Here is a 20,989-nt window from a genome sequence, read left to right on the forward strand (position 1 = left end):
ACAAATAAAATCTTAAACAAAACAAAACAAAAAACTACAGAACACTTAAGAAAGAAACGACACAAAGAAATGAAAAAACATTCCATGCTCATGTACTGGAAGAACATATATGGTTAAAATGTCTATGCTACCCAAAGTAACCTACACATTGAATGCAATCCCTATCAAAATACCATCAGCATTTTTAATACAGCTGGAACAATCCTAAAACTTGTATGGAACCAGAAAAGACCCCAAATAGCCAAAGTAAAAAAATACTGAAAAAGAAAACCAAAGCTGGAAGCATCACAATTCAGAACTTCAAGCTGTATTACAAAGCTGGGATACCAAGATAGTATGGTACTGCCACAAAAACAGACACATAGATCAATGGACTAGAATAGAAAACCCAGAAATGGACCCTCAACTCTACGATCAACTAATCTCCAACAGAGCGGGAAAGAATTTCCAATGGAAAAAAAGACAGTCTCCAATAAATGGTGTTGGGAAAATTGGACAGCCACACGCAGAAGAATGAAACTGAACCAATTTCTTACACCATACACAAAAATAAACTCAAAATGGATTAAGGACCTCAATGTGAGACAGAAATCCATCAGAATCCTAGAGGAGAACACAGGCAGAAACCTCTTTGACCTCAACTGTAGGAACTTCTTACTAGACACGTCTCCAAGGGAAACAAAGGCAAAAATGAACTACTGGGATTTCATCAAGATCCCAAAGATACAGATGTAGTGAAAAGAAGGGCCATCTGTACCCCAATGTTTATAGCAGCAATGGCCACAGTTGCCAAACTGTGGAAAGAACCAAGATGCCCTTCAACGGACGAATGGATAAGGAAGATGTGGTCCATATACACTATGGAGTATTATGCCTCCATCAGAAAGGATCAATACCCAACTTTTGTAGCAACATGGACGGGACTGGAAGAGATTATGCTGAGTGAAATAAATCAAGCAGAGAGAGTCAATTATCATATGGTTTTACTTATTTGTGGAGCATAACAAATAGCATGGAGGACATGGGGAGTTAGGAGAAGGGATTTGGGGGAAATTGGAAGGGGAGGTGAACAATGAGAGACTATGGACTCTGAAAAACAATCTGAAGGGTTTGAAGAGGTGGGGGGGGTGGGAGGTTGGGGGAACCAGGTGGTGGGTATTAGAGAGGGCACGGATTGCATGGAGCACTGGGTGTGGTACAAAAACAATGAATACTGTTATGCTGAAAATAAATTTTAAAAAAATGATTAATAAAAAAAGTATTTAAATTTTAAAAAAAAGATAAAAAGCTTTTGCACAGCAAAGAAAACAGTCAACAAAACAAAAGATTACTGACAGAATGGAAGAAGATATTTGCAAATGTCTTATCAAACTCAACACCCAAAGAACACTCAAGAAATAATCCACTCAAGAAATGGGCAGAAGACATGAACAGGCATTTCTCCAAAGATAACATACAAATGGCCAACAGACACATGAAAAAATACTCAGCATCAGGGAAAGACAAATCAAAACCACAATGAGATACCACCCCACACCAGTCAGAATGGCTAAACTTAACAAGTCAGGAAACAACAGATGTTGGCAAGAATGCAGAAGGGGAACCCTCTTAACACTGCTGGTAGGAATGCAAACTGGTGCAGCCACTCTGGAAAAAAGTATGGAGGTTCCTCAAAAAGCTGAAAATAGAGCTACCCTACGACCCAAAAACTGCACTACCAGGTATTTATCTAAAGGATATAAACGTGGTGATTCAAAGGGGCACCTGCACTGCAGTGTTTATAGCAGCAATGTCCACAACAGCTACACTATGGAAAGAGCCCAGATGTCTATGATCAGATGAATGAATAAAGAAGATGTGGAGTGTGTGTGATTATATATTTGTATGTGTATACACATGCACACAAACACACACTGGAATATTACTCAGACATTAAAAAGACTGAAATCTTGTCATTTGCAACAACATGGATGGAACTAAAGGGTATTATGATAAGTGAAATAAGTCACAGAAAGGCAAATATTGTATGATTTCACTTATATGTGGAACTTAACAAAATAGATGAACATAGAGGAAGGGAAGGAAAAATAAAACAAGATGAAAATTGAGAGGGAGGCAAACCATAAGGGGCACCGAACTTTAGGAAACAAACTGAAGGTTGCTGGAGCGGAGGTGGGTCCTGGAAGGTATAATTGTGTGATGGGCATTAAGGAGGACACTTGATGTAATGAGCACTGGGTGTTAATATGCAACTCATGAATCATTAAATTCTACCACTGAAACTAATTTTTAAAAGAAGAAGAAGAAGAAGAAGCCGCAAGTGACTCTTAACAATAGAGAACTGAAATTGAAGGTTGATGGAAGGAGGTGGATGGGGGTCGGGCCAGACAGATGATGGGTATCAAAGAGGACACCTGTTGTGATGAGCAATGGGTGTTGTATATAACTGATGAATCACTGAACTCTACTCCAGAAACCAATATTGCACCGTATGTCACCTAACAAAATTTAAAATATATATAGTTATTATTTCTGATTCTGTCATGTATCCTTCTAATATTTTTAATAAAATATTTAGAACATTATAAATAAAGTCTTAGTACCTTTTCACCCCACCCTCCACCCAGTAGTTTCCTGCCTCACAACGGGGACAACCACTAGCATGATTTTGTGTTTAACTCTCCAATATATACTTTTACTGCAGGTGAATGTACCTCACAGTCTTTCTTAAGGAACACCCTTTATAATCAGTTGGTAACTATTAACAAGTGAAAACATGAGGTATCTGAATTTAACTTGAAAACAGTAAAACTTAGCAGCATTAACTAAAGAACTGAACTAAATTATGTGTAATTGTCACACAACACAAAAAGAAAGACCTCTCACTTACCCCTACTAGGGATTACATATTTTTAATAAGATAAAATCACACTTTCCAGCATGAATTTCACTGGTACACACACACAAAGTCTTCGGCTATTACTTTCAATTACTCTGAGCAACAAAAGATGTTCAAACTCCTGCATCTGATGGAACTCCTGTAAAGATATCAAGATGTAAGATGAAAACGATCTGAGAATTCTGATGGCTTTTTTTAATACAAAATATGAAACATTCAGCCACCATCTAAGCACCTTAATTATACATAAGTGTCATAAATGTTGAAGAAACATTAAAAAACCCATTAAAAAAACAGAAATTAGATCATTTTCATTGTTGATAAAAGTTGAGCACTTATTCCAACTACTATTGACAACTCACAAGGTCAAACGGGACCCTCAAAGCTGAGAGAGCACCCACCCTAAGTGTCACAATTCAGAAGGCAGCTGTGGTGGCAGAAATCCAACCTTATCAAAAGATGCCATGTCTTATCAGCCAGCACCACCACTCCCCAGACACAGAGCTGAAGGAGGGAGAGATAAACACAAGAGAAAAGAGCAGCTACTAGAACTGGCAAGAGGCTCGTGCCAGCCACATAATAAGAACCTGGAATGAATATATGGAGAGCCATTAAAGTAGTTCCGAAGAGCCCCTTAATATAACTGACTAAAAAAAAAAAAAAAAAGCACAATGCAGTAAGTGCCAATTACACACACTTCATTCCATTAAGACTATTTTATTTTAGATTACAATTTTAAAAATATTGAATATCCTACTATCAGTGGCATTAATAAAAATTGACCAGGCTTCTGAAAATCTCCTCCCCAGTGAAATTGTACCTAGAGCACTAAATTTATTCCATGTTGATAAAAGTTTATTGAGAGTGGTCACATAAGTAAACACTATGCATGGCTATAAAAAAACTGTTCTACCTAATTAACCTAAAATGTAAATTAAACAATGAGATGCTTTTCTAGCCTATTAAGTTGTTTCCTGTTAAATAATAATATCTATGGTTAGCCAGGTTGTCAGGGAAAGAACACTCCTCTCCTGTCCTAATGGGAATGTGTAAATTGATATAAACTTGTCTGATATAAGCAGGCAGTATGTATCAAGGGTAGTTTGTATGTATCACCTAACTAGACTTCCAAAACTTTCCCCTAACAAAATCATCTGAATACATACAGAATTTATATGTAAGGATATTTACTGAGAAGTTATAATAGAGGTAAAATAAAAACTTAAATTTCAAATTATAAAAGAATGGTTAAAATACAGTAACTCTAATGCAATGAAACAGCGTACAGACACAAAAAAGTCTATTTCTGGAGACATTTTATAGCAACACAAAGACAAAAGTATGAGTTTTGTAATAAACATCATATGCCGGCTATACATGAATATAAATTATCAGTAAACAAATTTAAAGGAGCAAGAAAAGGCAACAACAAAAGGGTAAGAAAATAAACCAAAAGTATATTTACTATCTAGCATTTATAGTCAATTTCTATGTTTTCAAATATTCCTATCTTTCCTGATTTTTCTACCTTTCCACGATGACTGTATAATCAGAAAGAAAAATATAATATATACTTAAAAGAAAAAAAATATAAACATAATCTGTAGAGATAACAGATTAATAACAGGATGACAGCCTGGAAAATGTGTTTAAATAAAAGCTGTATTCAGAACTCCCTTTTTGTTGGTAATTGTTTCCTTCTCCCAAGCAACTTTCTTGATCAACTACTGAGTCCCCTCACACCTACCTAAGTGGGGTCATGTCATTAGTCCTAATCAACTGATGAGCTAAAGAAATGGGATCACAATGTCAGTGTCTACTGTTCCATGACGAAAGAAACCATGTATCATGAGTTTATGAGCTAAAAAAATAATATTGTTTAATCATGTATGATTCTATCTTTGCAATTTTGCTGAAGGACAGTCATTAGATTCAAAAACTGACTTTCTTAAGCATTCTAAATACTGGAACAAACTTAAAAGTTGAAGGACTATGTGAAAGTATACTAATGTGCACTGACATAGCTTATGCAATCAAATTCTGCTTTGAGAAACAAATTAAAAATGGGTTGAGAATGACATTTAATCACAATTACAATTTGAAGCCCAAAGAGAAATTACTAAGACGAGTAGAAAAACATCACTGTATGCTCAAGAAAAATCACTATGGTTAAAGATTTAAAAGAAGAAAGTTCAGTTGGATTAGAACTCTGTTCTCACCATCATGAATTTGAGCATGACATATGTTGACAGAAAAAAAGGAAAAAAGGAGTTGCTAAAATTGAAGACTGCCTGAAGAACTCTTTCAAGAACTGTTTATTTATTTAAGAACAATTTAAACGAGCGGAATCATCGAAATCCTGGTTAAAGGTGAGAAAGGCATTTCCTTCAACTGAAGAAAAAGCAGTAAATGTTCTCTGCAGCTTACTACCACCTACTGGTACAATAAAATTTCTCTTTGATGAGAAGATGGTAACATTCATGCTGTCTGCTTTTCAAATGCTGAGGTTTTTCCAAGACTCTAGAAGGGACTAAGATGGGTGACCTTGGGTGAAAGTCTCCGGAGTCTTAGAGAAAGCGGTTAGTCTGAAACCAGATGGTACAATTCTTAGAGTAGTTTATTTAGCTGTTCCCAGCACATCAGTATTTAAAGGCATAAATATTGTTGCTTCTGTCTGAATGAACCTTATAAAGAAGACAGCCGGCCACCAGAGCAAGTAATGAACCCTCATCAGTTCACTCCCACTGAGGATCCATCAAAAGCAGATGTCCATATGCAAACCTAAACAGACCAGAGAGTGCAACTACGTTCAACCCTGCAGGAGGACTGGTGGCGAGTCTTTACAAACTCCAGTCCACTTCTTTTGTTATTTCACCTAAAGAGCCATCATACTGTCTTCATTATAATGATGCACATTTGCATGTATGAGAGCCATAATTTATGGATTCTCAAGTCTCTTTTCCTCAGAGCCAGTTTAAAACAATTAGGATTTGCAAGCTGTTCCACAGAAGATAAGCACCCAGCATCGGGGGTGATATTTCACAAAGGCTGACTACTGCATGTTAAGTAGGTGACTGCTTCTGTGGCCTTCAAGTGCCTCAGCTGTCCCTGTCCAAGGCGAATGTCCCCCATGTTCAAGGTAATGATGGGGGCAGATGGGAAGTGGATTTTAAGCTTAATCGCTAACCAAGTTCAAATTTTAGAAAGCATTTCTCACTGTTTCAATAGCTGTAGGACTTGAGAGCTTTATTCTCTCCTTCAAGAGAAAAACTTAATAAGCCAGCCAAGGTTACCACGTACAATTATCGATTGTACCTGTCTTCTTTACACCAGTGCTCCTCTGTAACTTCAAACTCTCAAAAGCTTTCGGTAAGTTAATTTAAGATCAAAATTAACAGTCTAGTCCATCAGCCAGTTCTCTATTAAGTCAATAGATAATGTAAGACATAGGAAACAGAATCAAAGAGATGCAATAGATTTAAGTATTCATCATTTACTCAATTGTCACCACATTAGAAATGGAAGATGAAAGCAAATTTAAAAAACCACAGTCCTTGATGGGAGAAAAAGGCTTATGAAAGTACTATACATGGTAAGCTAAGTAATATAACAAAATGCCAGGGGAGTTGGGTCAGGATCCTTTCACTCATCTGGAAGGATGAATAAAACTTTGACAGATGAGAAGGAAACTGGATCCAGTTAAAAACCATCTGTCTCAAAGGAACTATGGGGTGCTTGGTGGCTCAGTGGGTTAAGCATCTGCCTTTGGCTCAGGTCATGATCCTGGGGTTCTGGGATGGAGCCCCTTATTGGGCTCCCTGCTCAGTGGGGAGTCTGCTTCTTTCTCTTCCTCTTTACCTCCCCACAGTCATGCTCTCTTACTCACTCTGCTGTCAATTAAATAAACAAAAATATTTAAAAAAAAATTTTTTTAGGGGCACCTGGGTGGCTCAGTGGGTTAAAGCCTCTGCCTTCGGCTCAGGTCATGATCCCAGGGTCCTGGGATCAAGTCCCACATCGTGCTCTCTGCTCTGCAGGGAGCTTGCTTCCTCCTCTCTCTCTCTCTCTCTGCCTGCCTCTCTGCCTACTTGTGATCTCTGTCTGTCAAATAAATAAAATCTTAAAAAAATATATATATATCTATATATATATTTTTTTAAAGGAACTAAAGAAGGTACAAATAAACAAAGTTCTCACATCCTTTCACCAGTGCGTAAATTTAACTGTCTCCAGATATTCATAAATGTCCCGGGGGTAGGAGTAAGGAGGGGTTGGGTTGTTTAAATCATCCCCAATTAAGAACTTTTTAGAAAATTAACACTTACACACACACACACACACGGTCTGATTCTTTACTGTATATTCCACTTACTCCTGTTGCTGTCATGCTTTTCCTCTCTCACACACACACACTTCCACACTCTTCTACTCCATGGGTGAAGCCAGGCAGGCTTAGCCCCCCCGCTACATTTTGCTCCCTTTACTCCAATATCTCTGGGTTCAAGGACAGAGTCACAGGAACCAGTGCCCAGCCAGCAGGGAGCAGGGGTGTTTTGAGAAACGGCAATGCAGCATATAAATTGACAGCTTATTTAGACATGGGGAAAAAAACTAGTAGCTGCTCAGATAATTATGTATGTGCCAGTTGATAAAAAATCAGTGCTGTTTTAAAAGAAAATAAAGTTACTTAATAACCCCCTCCATGTCTCATAATCAGAATGCTACAGATATTTTAGATTTATACACCCACACACTTCTAAAATAAATGAAGTAGTTGATAAAAAACAACAAATGGGGGCACCTGGGTGGCTCAGTGGGTTAAGCCACTGCCTTCGGCTCAGGTCATGATCTCAGAGTCCTGGGATCGAGCCCCGCATCGGGCTCTCTGCTCAGCAGGGAGCCTGCTTCCTCCTCTCTCTCTGCCTGCCTCTCTGCCTGCTTGTGATCTGTCAAATAAATAAAATCTTAAAAAAAAACAAAACAAAAAAAAAAAAAAAAAAACAAATGAACACTCAAGAAAAAAAATTACAGAAAAAAGGATGCTAACAAACCCAAGATGGATTTATTACTTTCAACTAAACCCTAGATTTGCGCTCCTACATTTATTTGCCAACCAAAAAAAAAAAAAAAAAATTACAATATTCCCAAAAAAGCGGATAAGAATGAAGTTCTCTGGGGGTACAGATGACCTCTACTAATTGTCCAAACTGCTTCAGACTGGGCAAGATAACAGCATAACAGCATGGACAAAGATGGCACTAGCATACCCAAGTTTCTGACATCATCTTGTTTACATTGGAGGATGAAAACTGGAAGACTAATACCAAATCTAGGCAACCAACACGTACTTAAAAATAACACTCACTGTGTAACTTTGAAGCTTTAATTTTTTTTTTGAAGATTTAATTTGAAAACAAAGAGATTTCACATTAGAATTCCAATTTCCAGCTTCTCTTAAAAAAATTCAGAGATGTAGCAACACTGGGAGGTAACTTCTCATGGCAACATGGACTTGCTCTAGAGTCAGGAACCCACCTTCCTGTTTTCCCCAGTCCCTACTGGACCAGCTTCGCATGGTGCACTACGTGACTGGCCCCACTTAGCAGCTGAGCTTGCAACTTTATTTTAGGTAAAGAACCAAGACAAAGGAAGTTTACCAGTCTTCCCCAGTTAAAAATGAGCAATTTGATCATGAAGAATGAATCAAGGTTAAATGCTCAAAAGATAATGCTTTCCTCTACAAACAAGAAGAAAAAGTGGATAATAGAACTTTGATATTAGCCATCCTATAAAACCAGCCATACTATAAAACCAGAAGGATATACTACTATTGAGCAGAAGGATTAAAACTACTTAGAACGTTTTCCCACTTAGAATGTTTCCCTATTGTATAGATCAGAAAGTACTTTCAGAACAAAAGTGTACTACAGTGCATAATTTGGCTCTCATTCTTCAACCCTCCCTGTACACACTGCCTTCCTACAATAGATGGAGTTATCTGCCCATGGAGTTACCAGCCTCCTGCCATTCTCCCATCACCATGAGGATGTGCCCAGGCTATGCTGTCGGAAGGTATGGGATCCACGGTTGCCCAGTGGCTTCCAGCTTAGATCAACAGATCAGCCGGCCGAACACAGACAAAATTAGTGAGTCTAGGGATGAGAAGCAGACAGCTTAGCTAACCCATCACACAAGCAATCAACACGTATTGTCGTATGCCTCCAAGGTTTGATCTGTTATGCAGTAAAAGCTAACTGAAAAATACAGTTTACAAATAAATCATTTGATTTGGTTCAGAAGATGGTTAATTTCCTGAAGTTTCCTCTTAAGCCTACTCTCCATGAGAAAACAGGTTGGTTTCAGGCTGTCTTCTAACGGTAGAAGAAAGAAAGGACAGATTCAAATTAGGATTCAGAAAGTAAACATAAGCAATTGATAAAACAAGTGAAAAGCTAGTAATTTTTGAGAAAAAATTCTAAACTACCATAAATAGCAGTTGGAGATATTTGTTCTCTGTAAAACATTAAAAAGAAACAAGCAATTTCTTAAGTATATTACGAAGTACACTTGTTCTCTTCCTCCTTGTTTTTAAAGTATAGAAAGAGGGACGCTTCAGTGTAGGTTAAGTGGCTGCCTTCAGCTGAGGTCTCAGGGTACCATAAAGGGCTCCTTGCTCAGGGGGGAACCTGCTTCGGCCTCTGCCTGTTTCTTTTTCTTTTTTTTTTTTTTTTAAGATTTTATTTATTCATTTGTCAGAGAGAGGGAGAGAGACAGTGCTCACAAGCAGGCAGAGTGGCAGGCAGCTGCCTCTGCCTGTTTCTGCCTACCACTCTCCCTGCTTGTGCTCTCTGACAAATAAATACATTAAAATCTTTAAAATAAAGTATAAAAAGAAACTCCTCTTGACTTTCCTAGTGAACAAAACAACACTAAAAATTTTAAGAAAATATTTTATTGCTATTTATACCTTAGATTTGCATATTGCTCTATGGCTTACAAAGCCTTTTCATTAGTCTTTTCTCTCTTGATCTCCATTTCAATCCAGTAAAGTTGGTACAATTACAACCCATAGCTTTTGCTGCCTTTAGAAAAACAAAGCTTTGAGTAAAATACTTGTCTGTGAGGACTCTGCTAAAAGGCTGCAATACTAGAAATGGAATCCACATGTTCTGTCTCTAAACTAGTGCTTTTTGCACTGCATCCCATATATTAAAAAAATATGTAAATTCCAAATACACTGCCCAATCACTGAAATGTTTTGTCTTCCCCTACCATATTTCTTATGACCCACCCTCTCGCTCCAAGAAATGCACCTAGGGCCAGAATATTTCATATGTACTTGTTTAAAGGTTAATATGATGAATATAAGATAATAAAGAACTAAAAAGGTGCTGTAAACCCAACTTACTACTGCTATTTTAAGTTGTCTTTCAAATAATCCTTCCTCTTGTTAAGAATATTTACAACAGGGCGCCTGGGTGGCTCAGTGGGTTAAGCCTCTGCCTTCGGCTCAGGTCATGATCTCGGGGTCTTGGGATCGAGGCCCGCGTCAGGCTCTCTGCTCAGCGGGGAGCCTGCTTTCTCCTCTCTCTCTCTGTGCCTGCCTCTCTGCATACTTGTGATCTCTCTCTGTTTCAAATAAATAAAATCTTAAAAAAATATATATATATTTACAACACATTTCAGGAAGAAAAGTGTACCGATTTATTTTAGAAACCATACCCTAAAAACTTAAACTTTAAAAAAAGATATTCTCTTCGTGGTGTTATACATATTTTCTGTTTCTCTTTTTCTGCCACTCTCAATACCCAGACTTTTCTCTTGTCCCATTATTCTTTTACTTTGCATCTTTAGATCTTTCCTTTAACTCTTTTATGATGAAAAAAAAAATGGAATATATTTCTATTGTACTTATGGATATGTTTACTCTAGAGTTTTAGAAGTGGATAAATAGAATGATTTGTATACTCTTTCCAAAATATTAAAAAAACACACACTTACAAAATTTATTTTAAAAAGGTCATTGGAGTTCTTAAGTTTGACTTGAACCATGAACTGTTTCTCGGAATGTTTTTAAAAGCATGAATAAAAATGTTAAAGCCTGGGGCGCCTGGGTGGCTCAGTGGGTTAAAGCCTCTGCCTTAGGCTCAGGTCATGGTCTCGGGGTCCTGGGATCGAGCCCTGCATCGGGCTCTCTGCTCAGCGGGGAGCCTGCTTCCCCCCTCCTCTCTCTGCCTGCCTCTCTGCCTGCTTGTGATCTCTGTCAAATAAATAAATAAAAATAAAATAAAATGATAAAGCCTATAGGGTTAGAAAGGAATCCAATTATAATGAAATGCACTACAGTATCACTGAAAACCAATTACATTTAAAAGTTAAATTACTCGGAGTACATAGAAGTAGACCCTGGTTAAAAACCTCAATTTCAAAACCCTTCAGGAAAAAAAAAAAAAAAAAGTTGAAATATTAATGCTGAATAACTAAGGCTTTCACATAACAGCTTATCATGTGACAATAACCCTACAAAGTACTATTGTCATCACAATATATACATAAGAGGCTTAAAGAAGCTAAGTATGAGTCTCCAAGTTTATATATAGCTCCCGTGACAAGGCTGAGTCTTGAACCTTTCTCCAATGCCCACATTCCTATTTATCCCTTCTCATTGCCACTGCAACCAATCATCATTTGGACTTTTCTCAACTCAGTCCTAGCCACCAAAATGGTTTCTCTAACTGTGAGTCTTTTTCTAGCCTTTCCAACTCTCAAGGACACATCACTGCCCATGTAAGATTGAGTCTAAGTTCTTGAATCAGGAATTCAAGACCCTCAGCTAGCCACTCTCCTCTCCAACAAAAGAACCATAGAAAACATAAGGTCTGCATTCAGCTCTTGATCCCAACTATTCTCCTATCACTTCCCTCCCTCCCTAATATTGTGAGTTCTGTCTAGAACACCTTCTGCTGTGTACTATTGCCACTTAACGAAATTTCACTCATCTTTCCAGGCATAGCACAAATAATACAGTCTCAGTGAAGCCTTCCATCTCCAGCCAGAAGGGATCTTTCCATCCTCAACATTCTTATAGCTCTATAATCATAGCAAGACATTTATTAAACATGTCCTTACTGTAACTGTTCGTGTCATGGAATTTTCCTTCAATTCCTCAAATATAACATATATGGCATACTCATTTCCCTGCCGGATTCATAGCCTAGAACCTTCTTTTCACTCCTTTCCCTTACTAACTCTTACTTTTCCCTTCAAATCTCAGTGTACAGGAAACTTCCCTTAAAAAGCTTTCCTTCACTGCCCCGTCCCAACTCTGGGCCAAGTGCCCACAGTGAATACAACTTCATCTCAGCCCCTGGACTGCTAGCTGGCTGTTTACTGGTCTGCTCCCTCAGCAGGCTCTAAATTTCATCAGAGACTCCATTTACTTTGTTCATGGTTGTGTTTCAATACCTTGCATAGTGCTGGGCATGTAGTTGGAACATTTTTAAATGAATTTACAATTAAATTGTCTTTATTACCCTAATTAATCCAGAGACAAATGTCAAAGAACAGGACTTCACAAATAGCATGTACTAATTAAATAACAGCTGCATGAAATAATTCTAGTGGTAAATGGCCTAAATTATCTTAAGCCATCAAACAATATGTATTGAACTGAAAAAACAGTGTAAATATGAATACTTGATAATGTGTCTGTTTAAGGTAAACAAGGACAAACATTTCAAATTGACTTGAATACATGTATTAAAACTTATAAGTGAATCAAATTTAGAGAGTTCCCTTGACTTACTACAAATCACTTTAGTTTATCATTGTCATTTGCAGCTACCTGCATTCCTCAATTTTTATTTATCTGTACTATGGAGCTCTAAACTCCCAATTACTTAGGCTCTTTATCATCTGGGTCCATTCTCAGTACTGCTTCAATGTACCAATCACTGCTCACAGGTAAACCTATTTTGCCATTTTAAAGCCTTCACTCTCCCACCATCAAGCTTTTTCTTTCTATGATCTATAAAATTTGCCTATCTCTTCTTCCTTTAAAAAACTATCATAGGGCTTTTAGTGTTTGGGTCAGAGGAGGCCAAGGTGCAACTGCCTTCAGTCATCCTAAATCCAAGTTCATCCAACACTAGCCATTTCCACCATGCCACCTAGGTTTGACTCCAACAAGATCAAACTCGTGTACCTGATGTGCACTGGTGTGGAAGTCAGTACCATGTCTGCCCTGGCCCTGGAAGATGGGCCCTTGGGGTCTGAATTAAGTAGGACCTTCTGTCTCTGCCCTGATTATCAAAACCCTCAAGGAATCACCAAGAGAAAGAAACAGAAAAACATTAACCACAGTGGACATATTACTTTTGATGAGACTGTCAACATTGTCTAAAAGAGCTGTCACAGATCTTTAGCCAGAGAACTCTCTGGAACCATTAAAGAGATCCTAGGGATTGTCCAATCTGTGAGCTGCAATGTTGGTGGCTGGCACCCTCATGACATCATAGATGACATCAACAGGTAGTGCAGTGGAATGCCCAACTACTTAAAAACTACAGAGGAGGGGGGCCTGGGTGGCTCAGTGGGTTAAGCCTCTGCCTTCAGTTCAGGTCATGATCTCAGGGTCCTGGGATCAAGCCTTACATTGGGCTCTCTGCTTAGCGGGGAGCCTGCTTCCCCCTCTCTCTCTGTCTGCCCCTCTGCCTACTTGTGATCTCTCTCTCTGTCAAATACATAAATAAGATCTTTTAAAAAAAAAAAAAAAAAAAAGAACTACAAAGGGAAATATTTCAATAATGGATCATTTGACAACCAAGTAAATAAATAAATACTAATCATAGGTCACTTCTTCAGTGACATCTCTCTTCATTCAGAAAAGCCTAGTTCAGGGCTTACTTACTTTAATTCATCCCTCCATTCACCTCTAAGCTCATTTGTCCATGAGCACTCACTCATTCATTCATGAGCATTTACATGGCAAATCTGATGCACAGGGTAGACTCTAAATGTTCATCAGCTAACTGGATTCATGTAACCACAAATACTCCCATCTCCTAAACACTCCAAGCACCAGCATTGTACAGATCTATGTTAAAAGTTATAAGAATTTCAGGGAGGTGTACATATCTGAGAAAGGCCTGATCAGTCTCTTAGGAACATTGATAACAATTAATAACAAGACACCAGAAACAAGGTTAAAAATCTAAAGGACAAACACAGAAAAATATTTGCAATATATGAGAATGAAGGGATTAATCATCTCTTCTAAAAAATGGAAAAAAAAAAAACAGTGCAGTAGTAAAGGATACGAAAGGATATGTAAACAGGCTATTCACAGAACATACACAGCCCTAACATATAACTTACTTTATTTCCCTAACAATTGCAAATTAAAATGATAAAATCATATTCTTGTTTCTCTATTTTGTGCAGATGAAAAAAAGCTTTGGCATGGGTATACCTTGCTTTAAGAGTATTAACTAGAATAATTTTTCAGGGCGCCTGAATGGCTCAGTTGGTTAAGTGTCTACCTTCAGCTTGGGTCATGATCTCAGAGTCCTGGGATCCAGCCCCGCATGGGCTCCCTGTTCAGTTGGGATTCTGCTTCTCCCTCCCCCCTACCCCTACTTGTCTCTCCTGTGTGTGTGTGTGTGTGTGTGTGCGTGCACACGCTCTCTCTCAAATAAATAAAATCTTTTTGTGTGTGTGCTTTTAATTTCTATTTGGGATTCACTTGATGAGGACTACTGCGTAGGTTGGTCACTTCACTACTGATATATAAAATCTTTTTTAAATAAATAACATAGACTAACTTTTCTGGAAAAAACTGGCAAGACAAAAATAAGTAATATGTATGTTTTGACTCAGAGATTTTATAATAAATATTATTCCGGGCACCTGGGTGGCTCAGTGGGTTAAAGCCTCTGCCTTTGGCTCAGGTCATGATCCCAGGGTCCTGGGATCGAGCCCCGCATCGGGCTCTCTGCTCAGTAGGGAGCCTGCTTCCCCTTCTCTCTCTGCCTGACTCTCTGCCTACTTGTAATCTCTGTCTGTCAAATGAATAAATCTTCAAAATAAATAAATAAATATTATTCCAAAAAAATAAAAGCAGATGAATGTATACATCTTGCATGTGGGTGTGTGTATAATTTCACTGCAGAATTGGTTAAGAGAATAAATAAATAAATAAACAAGAAAAAACAAATAATACATTAAATGGATCCAGTCGTTGAGATACTGGTAGCAGTTAAAACAGACAAGATAGAAATATATGTGCTAACATGTAATGCATTAAAAAGAAAGAAAAACACACTATAAAATAGTATGAACAGACTGGAAACATTTCATAAGAGAATCAAACTAGTGACAATATTAGACAGATAACAATGAACCCTAGATTATTTTCATATTATTCCCAGATGTATCAAGACAGCAGTTCAAAACTTCTGGGCTAGATTATTCTAATCAGGCCCCTCCACCTCTAAAATTCCTTAATTCTAAGAATTTTGTACAACATAGATCTTGTACATGGTGTTATTGCAAGGTTCCAATGCATCTCCCCTCTATATTGAAGGGCCCTTTATCAAAATGCAATATGAAAGTATTAGGGCTCCTGGGTGGCTCAGTCAATTGAGCATCCCACTGTTGGTTTCAGCTCAGGTTATGATCTCAAGGTTGTGGAATCGAGCCCCGCATCAGGCTCCATGGTTAATAGAGTGTGCTTAAGATTCTCTCTGTCCCTCTCCCTTAGCCCCACCCCCCCAAATAATAAATAAATCTTTAAAAAAAAAAGGCCAACAGACCCCTTTGAACATATAAAGAGATAAGTAACAGTAAACAGAGCTTATATAGTATATCTAATCTAAAAATGCTAACTGTAAATCAAATCTGATTAGAGAACAATCATAAACATCAATGCAGCCTCTTTGCAGGGGGCAGGGCTGGGATTTGTCAAAAGATCAGGGGACAAAGACCACTGTTTTGGCTCCAGATAGCAAGCAAGTAAAAAAAAAAATCTATCTGAACCTCCACTGCCTCAGTTGCAAAATGAAAATAAGAATTAAAGTATTATATCAATAACAGGTAAAAGGTGCTTAAAACATTGCTTGGGACAAAATAGGTTCTCAAATACTTGTCTAACAGAAACAGTTACATCATTGTTGCTTTTAAATTATCTAGTTTGTTGCCCTGAATTTTTGTAACATCAAATCTGTTTGTTCATCTGAACTTTGGTCACCCCTTTCACAACCATCCTATCTTTATACTGCAGGTTAGAAAGGAGTTTCTTGCCCCCCAAAAGTCCATCTCTTAGCTGCCCTGTGTGAAAATCTGTTAACTCAGAAACTTAGGGAGAAAGCCTACTTACAAAGCACACCCCCAAAACTCCGTGTTGTTCTCCTCTGTGTTCTCCTCAGTGCTCTTCTTAGGCACATATGTCTGCCTCCTATCATTTCTTCATGAGGTTCAGGGCAAAAGGCCTCGTCAAGTAGATGATCTTTGGTCGCCCCTATGCTTTCCCCAAACCACCTACAGATAAATGAAACAAGGGGGTAAGACACAACTACAACCTTAATTTTTTTATATATAATAAAGGATGAAAATAAACTCACCCTCACCATGCACAATTTACAGCATAACAGACAACAGAGAAAATGTTCTTTGTGTCATGCAAAAGCCCCAGTGAACTCATAGGAATTCTTCACATCCAAGTATCCAGCCAGCATACTCTTCACTGGTCACTTCCACTCATGCCTGGTCACCCTTTGGGCTGGCCTAGTGTGAACTGTAGCCCAAGTCTGGCTAAAAATACTGTCCCTGAGCACATCTATCTGTGAGTGAACTCACTAAGGCAGGCCATGAAGTTAACATGTTACTTTTGAATTTAAAAGCCCAATTCTAGAGGTGCTTGGGTGGCTCAGTGGGTTAAAGCCTCTGCCTTCGGCTCAGGTAATAATCCCAGGGTCCTGGGATCGAGTCCTGCATCGGGCTCTCTGCTCAACGGGGAGCCTGCTTCCTCCTCTCTCTATCTGCCTGCCTCTCTACCTACTTGTGAGCTCTCTGTCAAATAAATAAATTAATTAAATCTTAAAAAAAAAAAAGCCCAATTCTATTTCTAAGCCAGTAATGAACTATCTACTAGCATACGTCAAGGAAATATTTTATAAGCTGCCCAACTCTTCCCACATTTAGTACTGCAAAACAATAAGTAAAAGTAAAATGTCTTTGGTGGTAAGACAGAGCTCTGGACAGAAATATTTTCAATTCTTTGTGACTGCTTTCAAAGCAGTCAGGAAGAATCCACAGAAAGCTCTTCTGAGAACTGGTCATTGTCTACACAAAAAGTAGTTCTGGAGGGGCGCCTGGGTGGCTCAGTGAGTTAAACCTCTGCCTTCTGCTCAGGTCATGACCTCAGGGTCCTGGAATCAAGCCCTGCATCGAGCCCTGCATCAGGCTCTCTGCTCAGTGGGGATCCTGCTTACCCCTTTCTCTCTGCCTGCTGCTCTGCCTACTTGTGATCTCTCTCCTTCTGTCAAACAAATAAATAGATTAAAAAAAAATTTTTTTTAAGAAGTAGTTCTGGGAATACATATATAAACAACTGAAGAAAAATGCACTCTGCAAAAATTAAATCAAAATAAACTGTCAGAGAGTTCAAAGTGACCCATGTCATGCAATGACAGAGAAGACACGGGTAACATACACACACAATGCACTCATCTAACAAAGAGGCAAACTTCCCAAGGTAAGTCATACAATCAACCAAATTTTTCTGTACCAGTGTGAAATGGCTGAAGTTTTAAGCTTCTCTCTATGCTGCCAATACAGCAGTCACTAGCCACATGTGGCTACTGAGCTCTTAAAATCTGGGGGGTTCGAAATGACACGTGCTGTAAATGTAAAACATGTAACAGATTGTGAAGACTTAGTGCCATTGAAAAGATTGTTTTAAAACGTAAAATATCTCAGAAAGATTCACTTGGCTACATGTTAAAATGAAAAAGTTCTGGATATACTGTGCTAAATAAATTCTTAAAATTAATTTCACCAGTTTCTTTTTACTTCTTCAACGTGAGTACTAGAAAATTTAAAACTTGTGTGTGTGTGGCTCATCTTATATTTCTATAACCGAGCACAGTCCTGCAGAATTAAAATAAATAAATAACAAATACTGACCCCTTCCACTGTGTCAGACCATGTGTGAAATACCCTACACACTACTCAGACACGGCTGCAAAGTGGTTTTACAAGACATCTGCCTCAGTGACCGAGCTTCGTCAAACCAATAAAGGATGCAGCTGGCATTCAATGTGAGGTGTTCCTACGAAATAATTTAAGTAAGGGACTGTTAACACCCAACTTCCATGATGGCCTAGGAAAGCCAGGTGGCTAATACAGCGCTCCCGAAAGCAGCACTTTTGTAACCACAGAACAGGTACAAAACGTCGTTATATCCCAGGCAAGTTAACACCAGAATGAGCCCAATATCCTTGACAGCTCAGGCTTCGCAGCTGCTGGCACCAAGACTACCGGCTCCCCCCAAAAGGCCTATGTAGTTCAAATTCCCTGGATAACATAACCACGACCGGACCGTAAACACTCATGCTGAGGAAGGGGCGTGGGGACACTTGGCACGCTGTCTCCCCCCACCCTCACGCACTCCACCCTTCCACCGCCACACCCAGATTTCCGCAGCTTTGGCGTCCCCACCTCTGGGACTAGTGGAAGAAAGACCTAAAACTTCTAAGATAGAATAGGGAAGTAGTAAAGAAAGGGTGAGGAGGCGGTTGGGAGCAGGTACCTGAGATAGGAAGAGGACCCCAGGTCCTTAAAGCCGGATCATCGCCGAGGCCCCTCCCGGCTCCCACGGCCGCCAGCGACCCAGAAGGTGCAACTGACCTGACGCTGCGGCGCAACCGACTGTGCTCTCCCCAGACTCGCAGCTATGGCAACTTGAACTAGCCGCCTAGCCACGGCGAGAGAACAAGACCCCGCTGCTGCCGCTTGGCCCTCTGGGAGTTGTAGTCCATCTTGTCTTCAAAAGTAAGGAGCCATCAAGAGAGTTGCCCGAAGAGAAACTTCAAATCCCAGGATGCCATACGACTGGCTTTAAGGCAACTTTCCCGGAAGAAGCCGGATTAGCTGGCACCTGAGTCCCTAGGCCGCGCCCTCTTGCCCTGTTCTTTTTTCTTAAAGGGCCAGTAGATTTTATAGGCAGGAAACACCTGATAGTGAGTTAGCTGCCTTGCCCCCGACCGTAATTTATTCAGAAAAGTCTAAAACATTCACTTTTTAAAAAATAAGAAAAATTCAAAGTAGTTGCAATAATAACTGACTCCGTTTCTTTTACTCCTTTCAGAATAGGGAAGAGTACTTTCCAGAAGTGAAATGTACAAATCCCCTTAATAGCAGAGCCCAGCATCTTTTTCCGAAAGCTCACAAATTCTTAGAACTGCAAGAGAACAGAAATTATCTAGTCAAACCCTTTAGGTCTGGAAGGAGTGACTTACCCAAGATCACATAACTCATTAACAGCAAACCAAACAGGGGCTACATTCAGTCTAGGGTGTCATCTCCTCAGTCATTCTAGAAGATGAGAGAGACATATTCCACCAAGTAGAAGTTGGTTTCAGTCGGGGCGGAGGGCTATAAAAACCCCAGCAAAGAATTCAACTTTGGAAAAGCTATGAAGAAGTGAAAATCAGTTAGTCATGTAGAACCTCATTTCCTCGTGTTCTGCCAAAAAGACCATTGATCACTTCCTCCTCAACGCTAAAATCAAAATTTGCTTTATCTGTGAAAGCTTTCCTGGCTACTTCAAGAAAACCTAGATCGCATTCGATGCAGTTTCCCTATTTTGTGCTATAATTATCCATTTCCCATTACATCAAACTCAGCCCTTCAAAGGCAGGGGCCAGATCTTTTCAAATCAGTATCTCTTTTCTCAGTCTTCCTCACTTCACCTCTCACTCTCTCTCTCCACATCCCCCCCACCATCCATACACAAAATCATCAATAATTAGCATACAAATTTGATATATTCAAATAATTCAATTATTTTCTCTATCCAGTATTGAGGGGTGAAGTTTATTTCATAACCAGTTTGAACATAAAATAATTCTTCTAAAAATTACCTATGTATTTTCATATCTTCAAGCTGCTTGCTCATAGTTTTATTCAAGAATATATTCCACCTGATACAGAGATTAAGATAATTCAAAACAGCCATAAAATTTTCCCATATGCATGCAGAAACATAATAACTCTGCATTTTAATTTTTCAGAACAATCATATTCATTCATGTAATTCAACAAATGTATGCCATCTTTCTAGCAACCAGACACCTGTATTACACACTAAAGATGCAATAAACATGAAGAGATGAACAACAGCTTCTTTGCCTTCATGTTGCTGAGTCAAGTGAAGAAACATTTATTAAACAAATTTCTACAAATCTGGATGATAAGGTACTGTGTAGGTTTCCATGAAGAGACGTGAAAGAGAAACTTTTTAGGGAAGTGATATCTGATCAAATGCAAGATCTACCAAAAAAGCTAATGTCATTTCGGGCTGCATTAATAAAAATCAACTGTCCACAACCTCTCTTCACTGGTCCAACCCTATTCAGAGAAAAGATTAAATTCTGGAGACCCCATTCTTGAAGTGATATTAACAAAATAAAGCAAAATCAGAGGACGCAACTGGGACTAATGGGTGGAGAATAAAATTTGAGTTCATTATGACCAAGATATTTTAAAATACACTATTAAATTAAAGCAGCTTTTTTGTCAGATGATGTGCTCTCAATCTACATATATGACTTCAGAAAAAATCTAGTGAAGTCCGATCATAGAATCGTTCTCCTCCTTAACAAAACAGACAAAATAAGAAAGCCAACAAAAAACGTTTTACACAAAATGTGTCTTATAACTCCCAAAAACATTTACTGCCTTTAATCAGTATGACAGACCCATATAATCCAACCCCAAAACCATACTCAAGTAGAATCACCTGATTTTAGAGTTGGAAAAACCCACAAAGATTATCACCTGCAGAACCCTTCTTTTGCAAACAATGTAAAT

The 20,989-nt window shown here is 38.7% G+C and overlaps 1 protein-coding gene across 9 annotated transcripts in view; it reads right to left on the reverse strand.

The window, feature by feature from the left end:
* CEP128 (centrosomal protein 128) overlaps window positions 1-18,923 on the reverse strand; it is a 391,529-nt gene extending 372,606 nt beyond the window's left edge. For 4 of the 9 annotated variants that reach the window (XM_032878540.1, XM_032878542.1, XM_032878545.1 and 1 more), the window contains exons 1-3: window positions 18,708-18,923; window positions 16,275-16,435; window positions 2,891-3,038 (exon numbers count right to left, since the gene is read on the reverse strand). The gene's annotated coding sequence lies outside the window, so the exon portion shown is untranslated. The remainder of the gene's footprint in view (window positions 1-2,890; window positions 3,039-16,274; window positions 16,436-18,707) is intronic. The other 5 variants (XM_032878539.1, XM_032878537.1, XM_032878541.1 and 2 more) reach the window with 5 other exon arrangements.
* Between the last annotated feature and the right edge of the window lie 2,066 nt (window positions 18,924-20,989).

Source organism: Lontra canadensis, unplaced genomic scaffold, assembly GCF_010015895.1.
Source record: "Lontra canadensis isolate GAN:19392208 unplaced genomic scaffold, GSC_riverotter_1.0 scaffold64, whole genome shotgun sequence".
Classification (NCBI taxonomy): Eukaryota; Metazoa; Chordata; class Mammalia; order Carnivora; family Mustelidae; genus Lontra; species Lontra canadensis.